The sequence below is a fragment of the Anguilla rostrata genome, chromosome 2 (assembly GCF_018555375.3).
Source record: "Anguilla rostrata isolate EN2019 chromosome 2, ASM1855537v3, whole genome shotgun sequence".
NCBI lineage: Eukaryota > Metazoa > Chordata > Actinopteri > Anguilliformes > Anguillidae > Anguilla > Anguilla rostrata.
The window spans coordinates 67,861,545-67,872,442 of NC_057934.1; positions in this window are offsets into that span (position 1 = coordinate 67,861,545).

The following is a 10,898-nucleotide window of genomic DNA, read 5'->3' on the forward strand; positions in this document are numbered from 1 at the left end:
ATCTTGCTTTCCCTCCCATTCCACCCCCTAACCCCAGCCCCACCCCTCCGTCCCCCCCGCCCTCTTTGGCTCACTAATGTGATGTGGCATCTATGCTCACTGGTCTCTAATGAGAACGTCTGCAAAATGAGTACGATACAAATCACACTGATTACAGGTTCCCTACTCATGAGGAGAATGACACGAATTAATATCAAGACCTGAAACCTGATCAATCACAAATGGACGACCAAAACTAACTAAATTCAAGATGAAGTGAATATAGCCTCAAGCCAAACTTGAACAGCTCAAACCATATTTTTGAAAGTTTGGTTCACCCTCAGCAGCCGGAGTAACAGAAGGGTGCAATGCACATTCCATTACATGACAGAGTATTGAAAAAAACCCAAAAACCCAACTGACAGTTACACCCAGGGGACAAACCCATTTGAAACTCACCGTGAGTTACGGACCAAAGTAAAACAACCGGATCTCCCAGCTTTCCTAAGTACACAAGCAGGGCAAACTGGGCCCAAATGCATTAACTGTAGCCTCTGCAACTCTCTGTTTGAAGCCCACTGCAGAAAAAGTTACACACACACACACACCCTAATCTCGATTTCAGGGCAAGTTTACAGGCAAGGTGAAAAAGCCACAGAGCTTAGAGGACGTACTTGGCAAGGGGCCCGCTGCCAAAAATTAGGCAGCATTATCAGTTCTTCTTCAATCAGCCAGCCGGGAGTCAGTAAGCACACTGCAGCAGGTCTCGATGACTAGTTTTTCCAGGTGACGGCTCTAAGAGCACGCTTTGCACGCTGAGCAACATCGGTGAGGGTCAGAGCCAATGAGAAAGGAGCCCGGCTTCAACTATGCAACCGTAACCAGAGCAACCAGAGCGGGCGTAACCGTTCACCGTTCGTTTGCCATTAAAGAAGCCGAGGGCCCGTTGGAAGGCCTGGTTTCCCGGGTTTCCGTTCTGATGGAAATCAATAGGAAAATGGACGCTCTCAAACGCTTGCGACGTCGTTGTCTGAGAGCCTGCAAACCGGGCGCGGGATGCTGACGGACAGCGCCGCCGACGCCGCCGCCGTTTCCGCTCGTCTGGTAAACGGCGTCAGGAGGGACGCGGGGGTCCCTGAGGGCCTTACCCATGTAGAGGACGCCGTCGGAGCTCCGGCAGGGAGACGCCTGGACCAGCTCCGGGATGGTGAAGGGCAATTTCTGCAACGAGACGGAGACCCCCCCCATGAGCAGCTCATCCCAGAAAACGTGCACTCTGGGCCTCTCTCACGGGGGTCGACCAAAGGCCCATTTCCATGAATGACCTGCCATGCCATGATAAGACTACTTCCACTATCACAGCTTCACATGCGGGCTCACACATGCAAAGTGATATGCATATGGGAGGTCACAGGTTCAATTCCCAGGTAGGACACTGCCGTTGTACCCTTGAGCAAAGGCACTTAACCAGCACTGCTTCAGCATATATCCAGCTGTATAAATGGATGTAGTGTAAATGCTATGTAAAAAAATCATGTAAATCGATCTGGATAAGAGCACCAGCTAAATGCCTGTAATGTAAATTAATCTCTGGGGTTCCATAAATAATAAGCACAAGTCTGACAAGTGTTTGATCTGCAAGCCAGGCCTTGAACACTCCAAAGGTCTCAGGCTTCTACTACCGGACCTGGAAAGCTGTTCCAACTGATACTGGGGAAAAAAAGCATCCTGTTTGACACGCTATTCAAAATCACTTTTAATTCATTTCCATCTATGCTCTTCTGACAAAGATCAACCTCTCATACGGTATCTCCTGTAGTCCGCTTCATGAATGCTTTTACAGTTTTAAAAACTTACATCAGGAGGGGTAATACAGAAGCACTGGGTCGAATGAACACAGGGCAGTGTGAGCACTATCTGCAGGCCAGTGAACAGTGCAGTGTGAGCACTATCTGCAGGCCAGTGAACAGTGTGGTTAGGGCAGTGTCATTCACTATGTCTCAGACAGTAACATGCATGACACTATCTGCAGGCCAGTGAACAGTGTCTTAGGCAGTTTAGACTATCTGCAGGCCAGTGAACAGTGCAGTGTGAGCACTATCTGCAGGCCAGTGAACAGTGTGGTTAGGGCAGTGTGAGCACTATCTGCAGACCAGTGAACAGTGCAGTGTGAGCACTATCTGCAGGCCAGTGAACAGTGTCGTTAAGGCAGTGTGAGCACTATCTGCAGGCCAGTGAACAGTGCAGTGTGAGCACTATCTGCAGGCCAGTGAACAGTACGGTTAGGGCAGTGTGAGCACTACCTGCAGGCCAGTGAACAGTGCATTTAGGGCAGTGTGAGTACTACCTGCAGGCCAGTGAACAGCACGGTTAGGGCAGTGTGAGCACTACCTGCAGGCCAGTGAACAGTGCAGTGTGAGCACTACCTGCAGGCCAGTGAACAGTGTGGTTAGGGCAGTGTGAGCACTACCTGCAGGCCAGTGAACAGTGTGGTTAGGGCAGTGTGAGCACTATCTGCAGGCCAGTGAACAGTGCAGTGTGAGCACTACCTGCAGGCCAGTGAACAGTGCGGTTAGGGCAGTGTGAGCACTACCTGCAGGCCAGTGAACAGTGCGTTAGGGCAGGTGACACTATCTGCAGGCCAGTGAACAGTGCGGTTAGGGCAGTGTGAGCACTATCTGCAGGCCAGTGAACAGTGCGGTTAGGGCAGTGTGACACTACCTGCAGGCCAGTGAACAGTGTGGTTAGGGCAGTGTGAGCACTACCTGCAGGCCAGTGAACAGTGTGGTTAGGGCAGTGTGAGCACTACCTGCAGGCCAGTGAACAGTGTGGTTAGGGCAGTGTGAGCACTACCTGCAGGCCAGTGAACAGTGTGGTTAGGGCAGTGTGAACACTACCTGCAGGCCAGTGAACAGTGCGGTTAGGGCAGTGTGAGCACTACCTGCAGGCCAGTGAACAGTGCGGTTAGGGCAGTGTGAGCACTACCTGCAGGCCAGTGAACAGTGCGGTTAGGGCAGTGTGAGCACTACCTGCAGGCCAGTGAACAGTGCGGTTAGGGCAGTGTGAGCACTACCTGCAGGCCAGTGAACAGTGCGGTTAGGGCAGTGTGAGCACTACCTGCAGGCCAGTGAACAGTGCGTTTAGGGCCGCGTTAGGGCCGCGTGAGAGGCGTGGCGGTGGAGCCGATACTCACCGTCAGTCCTTCGCTGTTCTTCCCTCCGAGGGAGTAGAGGCTGCCGTCGTTGGGGTCGGGCAGAAAGGCGGGCCTGTGACACACAGCGGGGAGAGAGCCCTGCTCATGAGCGCGCGTGTCCCACTGAACTCCTACCCAAACTACACATCTCAGAAACTCTAAGTCACCGTTCACCGGCATCAATCCTTACTTCACTCCTAGTGTTTCTTTGCGCCTACATCAGAAGCATGCACTGTGTACGCGCTTGGATAAAAGCACTATATAAATGCCATATTACATTACATGTAATACAGAACACATTACACTGGGCCTTCCTGCAGGGGGTGGGGGGGGCACAGGACAGTTAAAGCAGGGCCTGTGAAACAAGGGGAAACTCCCTCAGCACTGATCCCCTCTGCTGTACACACTCATCTATCTGAGAGAGAAGGGAGGCACGGTCACTCACTCTGCCATGTGTGTGGGCACCTGGAGCACAGGATCTGAATGAGGAGGAGGAGGAGAAGGAGAACAGCGTTAATTCATCAATCGATAAGCCATTTCTCTTTTCTTCGGAAAGTGCCATCTGCAACATGCACACCAAATGTGACCAACACAATTGCACACACACACACACACACACACACAATGTCACACACACACACACACACACACACACACAAATGTGCACACACACGCACACACACACACGAACAGCTTTCGGGAAGATCATTACACAATCTGCCAGTGGGCGGGGGGTGGAGGGGAGGAGGGTGGAGAGGGGGGGGTTGGGGTGGGAGGGGCTGTAATGTAAACAGGCTGCATCTCCACGCAGAGCGAGCTTGAAGAGAGACCTCACGCGGACCGCGTGCGCTCTGGCTCCTCACAGGATATCCTCCGGGCGGCGGGTTACGCTCGCACTGCAGGTTTTGTTTACTCCGGCGTGCCCGCACGGGCGGGCCGCGCTCTACAAAAAGGAGGGCCAAAACGAAAACGCTGAGCGCACAAAACAAGCACGCCGCCGCTGCGCGCACAGTTCCAGGAACGCGATTAGCATTAGCGTCGGCGACCGTGCGTGCGTGTGTGATAACGCACCTGTAGTACTGTGCAAACACCCCCCCCCCCGCTCCCCCCCCGGCGGGGCGCACGTGCTCGCTCGGCGGCAGACGGGAGCTCACGGACGCGCGTCACAGCGTCCCGAACGTGATTAATAGGACCGGGAACGAGTCAGACTCGCTGCCCGGAAAAAAAAAAACCAGCCGGGCCTGTGCGTCAGGTACCGGACGCAGGTGAGGGAGGGAGAGAGGGAGGGAGAGAGAGAGAGAGAGAAAGAGAGAGAGAGAGAGTGAGGGAGAGAGAGAGAGAGAGAGAGGAGAGGGAGAGAGGGGAGGGGAGAGGGAGAGGAGGAGGAGGGGAGGAGGAGAGAGAGAGAGAGACGCCAGCGCGTGGGGCGCTCGACAGGTGCGCGTGAAAGGAGATCGCCTGCCGGGCGTTAATATTGAAACGGCGTTTCGGGAACATCCGGGGACAGAGGGTTTCCTGTTTGTCCGCTCGGGGTCGGGGGGCCTCGCTCGTCTTCCCGGACGGGAGCGCGGGGCGGTGATGTCACCGACCGCTCCGGCTGGCCTTGATTAAAGGCCACCTCCGCTGCCTGCGTCGGGTTAATGATTACCGCCGAGCATATGTCGCGCGGCGCTCGTCTATGAAGCGGAACAAATGGCTCGCGGAAACACCGCGGCTACCGCTCGGGGGGGATCACGTCGTCGAAAGCACTCGAGGGCCCCGTACGCAGGCTGGAATCGACGTTCGGCGTGACGGCTAATGTGTCCGGCCCTCGCCGACACAGACGACCGCCTGCCAGCGGCGTGATTCCGGTGCCGGGTTTCTCAACGCGAGCTTTTCAAAACGAGGGCTAGCACGATGACAAATGGCCATTCAACAGAGACGTTTTTTTTCCCCAGAGGCCATTTATAGCGAGGCGTTCCTGGTAGCGCTGCGGCAGAGCGAGGCGGAGGAGGAGGAATGACGCGACGGAACAGACGGAAAGGACGGAAAGACGGCGAAAAACGCACGTGGTCGGACAGACGTGCGACAGCACTGTCCGCTTGACCTGGCAGCGCCATGTGGCTGGGGAACTACAGCGCTGAACGGTCATGGATGGAGATATACATTGTACACATACACAACAAACAAACAAACGCAACAAACACAGCAAACATAGCAAACACAGCACACACACACACACACATACGCAACAAATGCAGCAAACACAACACACACACACACAAATGCAACAAACCCAACACCCACAACACCCACAACACCCACACACACACCAAGACACTCTTCTTCCGAAGCTAATGTTTTAAGTTAGCCCCACAATAATGTGATAAACTTGAACGCATGTAAAGAACACTGCTGACAGGTACACCCACATTCCACTGTCACTGTTTTGGGCTCGAGTCATAGCCGCCTTACCCAATGGAGAATGGTCTTCTGTACAGAGGCTGCTTCCTCTTAGCCTTGTTAACTAACTGACACACAAGTTTAATAAACTGTTACTAACATTAGCTTCATGAAAAAGTTTCTCAGCAAACAGCAAACAAACCAATTTCTTGATATGGGTTTCGCAGTGCAGATTACACTATGTTCTGTACTGCCATATAACCTCAATACCCCATCCAGTATCACATGGCTGACCCAGCCCTGGCAGCCCAGTCTACACCACTACTCTCACACTTAAAACAGAAAAAGAAGCAACCTGAACCAGGGACACCGGAGGCCCAGCAGACATGGCTCTCACTCTCTCACTCTCTCACTCTCTCACTCTCTCACTCCCTCACTCTCTCACCTCACACTCTCACTCACTCACTCACTCTCCTCACACACACACCACCCTCACTCCTCAGGTTCTCCTTACTTACTTCAGGGCACTTGAGGAGCGGACCGTGCTGCCGCGTGCAGGTGCCCGAGGAGGGGACACGAAGCACAGCTCCGCACGACACGGCCGCCCGCAGTGCACACGCAGAACACACACACACACACACACACACACACACACAGAGAGCGCACACACACACACACACACAGAGCGCACACACTTAGCAACGGCCCCTTACGCCGGCCGCCTCCTCATCATCATCAGATGACCTCTGATTGACTTGATTGATTTTATTTGGTCTCAAAAACAAACACTAACAACACATCACACAACACAAAAACAAAATTTAAATCGTATCGAACATGAAGCAACCAGGGAGACCAGGACGACCCATAAAGTCGAAAATATATCGCCTTGTTTCCAATGGGGTCCCATAGCCATAGAGCCACGAACTTAAAACCTCCGTGACAGCAAAACAGGAAGCAGGATCCTTTAACTGCCGTAGCAACAAGCGTAACCCGCGCGCGCACGTGAAGAATCGGCACACAGAGATACCGTGGATACACAAACACGGGGATACGCAAACGCATGTACAGCGCCAAACAACAAAAGCTTAAACTAATCTCGGGTTTTTAAATAAACAAGTGGCTTTAGCCACTGAAAGACAGGAACCATCTGAATAGAAAAGTATGTTTTGTTAATTCATTCAGTCATAGATCCACCGGTTCATTCAACGGATCGGGGTTGAGTGAATGCTTGAGCGTACCCTGAATGAACACATTAATCCAGGCGATGTCCTCGTGTAAACTTCAGGGACGTCAGTTATTCAAATGAGCACGTGGCTGACGTCGAGCAGAAGGCCTAGCTTCAGCAGGAGCCTGTGCTAGAACACCGCGAGAGAACACGACAAGGGCATGAGGAGAAACAGGTCCAGAGATTTACTCAGCTGCCAGCTCACTGCCAGGCTGTTCTAACCGCCAACATGGTCCAAATGGGAGAGAAGTCAGAGAAGTGGCAGCAGGGCCTTTTCCCATTGGCCACGGCGGGGCAGCCTCACAGCCCTGGTGGTGTGTGGGCCGGGGAGGGCTGGGTCCACATGGAGCCGGTCTGTTTGAGAGCCGCCTCCGCGTCCGGTTTCCTCTCTCCCGCGCGCTCCGAACGCCGAGGGGCCCCGCGGTGCCAGGGGCCGGGGGCCAGAGCCGTGCCGAGGGGCCGGGGGCCAGAGCGGTGCCCAGGGGGCCGGACAGTGACGTCGCGGCGGCGCTACCGCTTTGGCTCAATCCTACGAGCGCGCTCGCCATCACCAGGCAGCAGTGCCCACACAGGGGACCCGACCCTGCCCGGGGCCCCCTTCCCAGCCCGGCCAGGGACGCGAGGCTGGGCACTGAGCACCACCGCGAGGAGCGCGCAAACGGAGACGAGCCGGCATCAGCGGCCGCGCGGAGCAGGGGCTGCGTCCGCTCACGCCGCGAAAAAAAAAATCCAGAGCCCAAGAGCGACGCTAATAGACGAGTCTACAGCTTAACACCTGTGTCACGACTGAGCCCACGTACACCACACTGGCCTGTCTTTACACCAGCGTCGATCCTCACGCAGTGACTGGTCAGAGGAAAAAAATACACAACAGCCTATTAAAACTCTCACCAGCACCTGCGGTCAGAATATATCTGCGCACTACAGGCTACTTATCATGGGCTTTCCCCACCACTCAAAGCACTTTAACACACATGACAAGGCAGCTAAAAAAAAGGCCCCAAGGGGAGAAACAGAGAACAGGGCACTCTGAGCACATCATAAATAATTAATTTTGGGTTTCACTGAACCAGTCGGCCTTTTTCAAACCGTTTCCGTGACGAGCCTGGGCTGCCCTTTCACTTCCCATTGGAACAGAGCTCTGCTGTCCTATGTCCAGAACTGTGTTTATAAAGGGTTAACAGACAATACAAGTAAACCTGACCAGCGAGATACCAGCAGTTTTATTTATTTATTTATTTATTCTGCGGGGGGTTACAGCAGTGATACAATTAAATTAGAACAACGCTATTTACAGCAGTTGCCACTATGTGCATTATGAGTGCAGTTTCCTGCAATAACTCATATTTGTCAAATACCGGTTTCTAGCAGCTTGTAGGGGCAGCAAGGCTAGTAGTTTCGTTTGTACGCCAGCTGTACACTGCACAATGGAATCTAGCCAAAGTTTTTTTTTTGTGTGTGTGTGTTTACAGTTTAAACTGACTGAAAACACAGGGCAGTTTATACATCGATGACGCGACTATGCATATTAAACGGTAGTGCTGTTTCTCTGGCTTGTTTGGCTACAGTGCGGTAATCTTTGAGGCTTCTTTGAAGCTCACGGTGATAGTACACACCTGCAATCTTTCCCACTCTAGCACAGCCTCACGTGTACCTATCGGAGAGAGGGAGATACAGATGCCTCCTGTACAAGAAGTGACTGGGCTGACGCCATTCACACAGACAGCCTTTAACAAATCCCTTTTGGTTGTTAAACAGGGCAGCCGAGGACCCCCTTTTCTCTTCTTCCCCCGAGGACACGTTTTCTCATGAATATCTGCTGCACCTTAAGCCCTGTGCTGATGTACAAGTACACGATGTCCGCATGTGGAAAGCATCTGCTGAAATATTCCTGACGTTCGGGCGACTTGCACCACAGTCCAGGTCAGGGAGTTCGGGAGAATTCCTACACTGTAATGTACTTAGCAGCGAGAGCCAAAGAAACATTGCACAACCACCCCCCCCCCCCATTACATAATGCAGCACCAGGAAAGGGAACGACACCCGTTCGATGGTTCTGAGTCCAAACTGTGGAACAGGAGGCCGCTAATTCACGATAAAAAATCCTCCTCTGTTGCTACTACACGCGCACACAAGCACGTCACGCTAAGCTCTCGGTGCGCGGGGGGCACTTAAGCACAAGCGATTAGCCCCTGGGCCCCAACAGATGCATTTGCTAATATGCTAGCCCAAGAGAAGTCAGAAACAGAGGACAACAAACTTAGGCAAAAAAACGCACATCAGCCCTGGTAGCGGATGAGCAAACGCGACCAGAGGTTAAATTAGAAGACAACTACACGCGGCCTTCCTCTCTTTTTTTAACAAAGGCCGTTCGCACTGATAAACGAACCGCCTCGATGGGGGGGATCCTATTATTCCAAGAACCACTTAAGCCACTTGCGTACACAACACGGTTCTCACAAGCCAGAGGAAACGGAGGCTTAGTGCGCATCCTGGGGCGCAAAAAGAAACCGTTAAAAAAATATTTAAAAATAAAGCCGTGGTCCAGTTTCTAGATTCGCAGGAACACACGCATTTACATGGCGCGATAAAAGAGAAGGCTGCCACACAAGCCACACAGGAACAGAAACCCAGCTGGGGAAACCAGCAGCTGTCCAGCGATTCCAGTGAAACAGGCCTCTGCCCAGCTCGCTCAGTTTCAGACCTCCATTTGGAAGAAAGACTCTTTATTAAACTACAGCATCCTCTAATCGCCCGGCTACTTTTTGTTTTTTTCCTGAAATGACACAGCATTTACGGTTTTTATAATTCAACTCCAGACCCACTCATGAATAATAAAATTGCACAGTAGCCTTGACGACGCTGCAAGTGGCTCATTCGAAAGACGTTTCATTTTACAACCGCTAAATCAACACATTAGGCTAGTACAGAACATAAGCAATAGATTTGGACTGAAACGGATCCCACTTTGCGAAAAACAGAAAGCAAGTTTCCGTCAGAAAACAGGACAGACACCTCACCACCACTACCATCCTTAAGATACCACAGTTGATATGAAGCAGGAAGCACATAAACAAGAGAGCGCATCGTCGTTTTTCTTTTTGCCATGAGACAAACTGCATGTTGACGACAAGAAGATTGGTCTGTATTTTCTTTCAGTCAATTAGAATGTTTTTTTGGATGGTCCTCTAAAAGAACACTAAGGTTTACAGGGCAAACATACTCTAGTCTAGGTTCTGCAAAATGCCTGCATGTTCATGAACAAAAGCCGTCTGTGACCATCTTGTTATGAGCAGCGCATCACCGTCTTTAATGACGTTCCCCTGACACAGGTTGATAAAAATTGCGATCTGTACCATAGAATGTCAGGGACAGTGACATAGCTCAGGAGGTAAGAGCGGTTGTCTGACAGTCGGAAGGTTGCTGGTTCGATCCCCCGCCCTGGGCGTGTCAAAGTGTCCCTGAGCAAGACACCTGACACCCTAACTGCTCTGGCGAATGAGAGGCATCAATTGTAAAGCGCTTTGGATAAAAGCGCTACATAAATGCAGTCCCATTTACCATTCAGTGCCGCATCACCCCCAACAACCCGGGTGGCACCTTCAGGCCATGGGAACCATTCTGTCCTTTCCTCCGTGACCCGGACCCTTTTCCCTGCAGCGGCCCTTCTCTCTGGCGCCCTCGCTTATGTCAACACGTAATGGCGGTCTCTCCCGCAGCTTCTGCGATGGGACCTCACGTGGCAGCGGCGTTTTCGCTGGGCGCACCACGTTCCCTGTGACTGCCCTCCTGATAAGATATAGAAGTCGGGTGCCCGGCTACATGATTCCACCACTTAATCTCCTCATAGAGGGTCTAAAAAAAAAAACCAACAGAACCTTGTTTTTTTTTTTTTTACTATGCCCACTGTTACCAGGAAAGACATGCCAAGTTACTGTGCATGTGTGCCTTCTCCCAATTTTCTCAAATTCTGTAGGCTTCTTTTCTCTCTCTCTGAGAAACCTATAAACTTTGATGAAGGCCTTGGCCTACATATAAGTAATGTCTGAGACACACGCATCAACACGCATGGGACTGCTCCTTGGTTTACAGAGAGGAAAAAAAAAAAAAGATTGA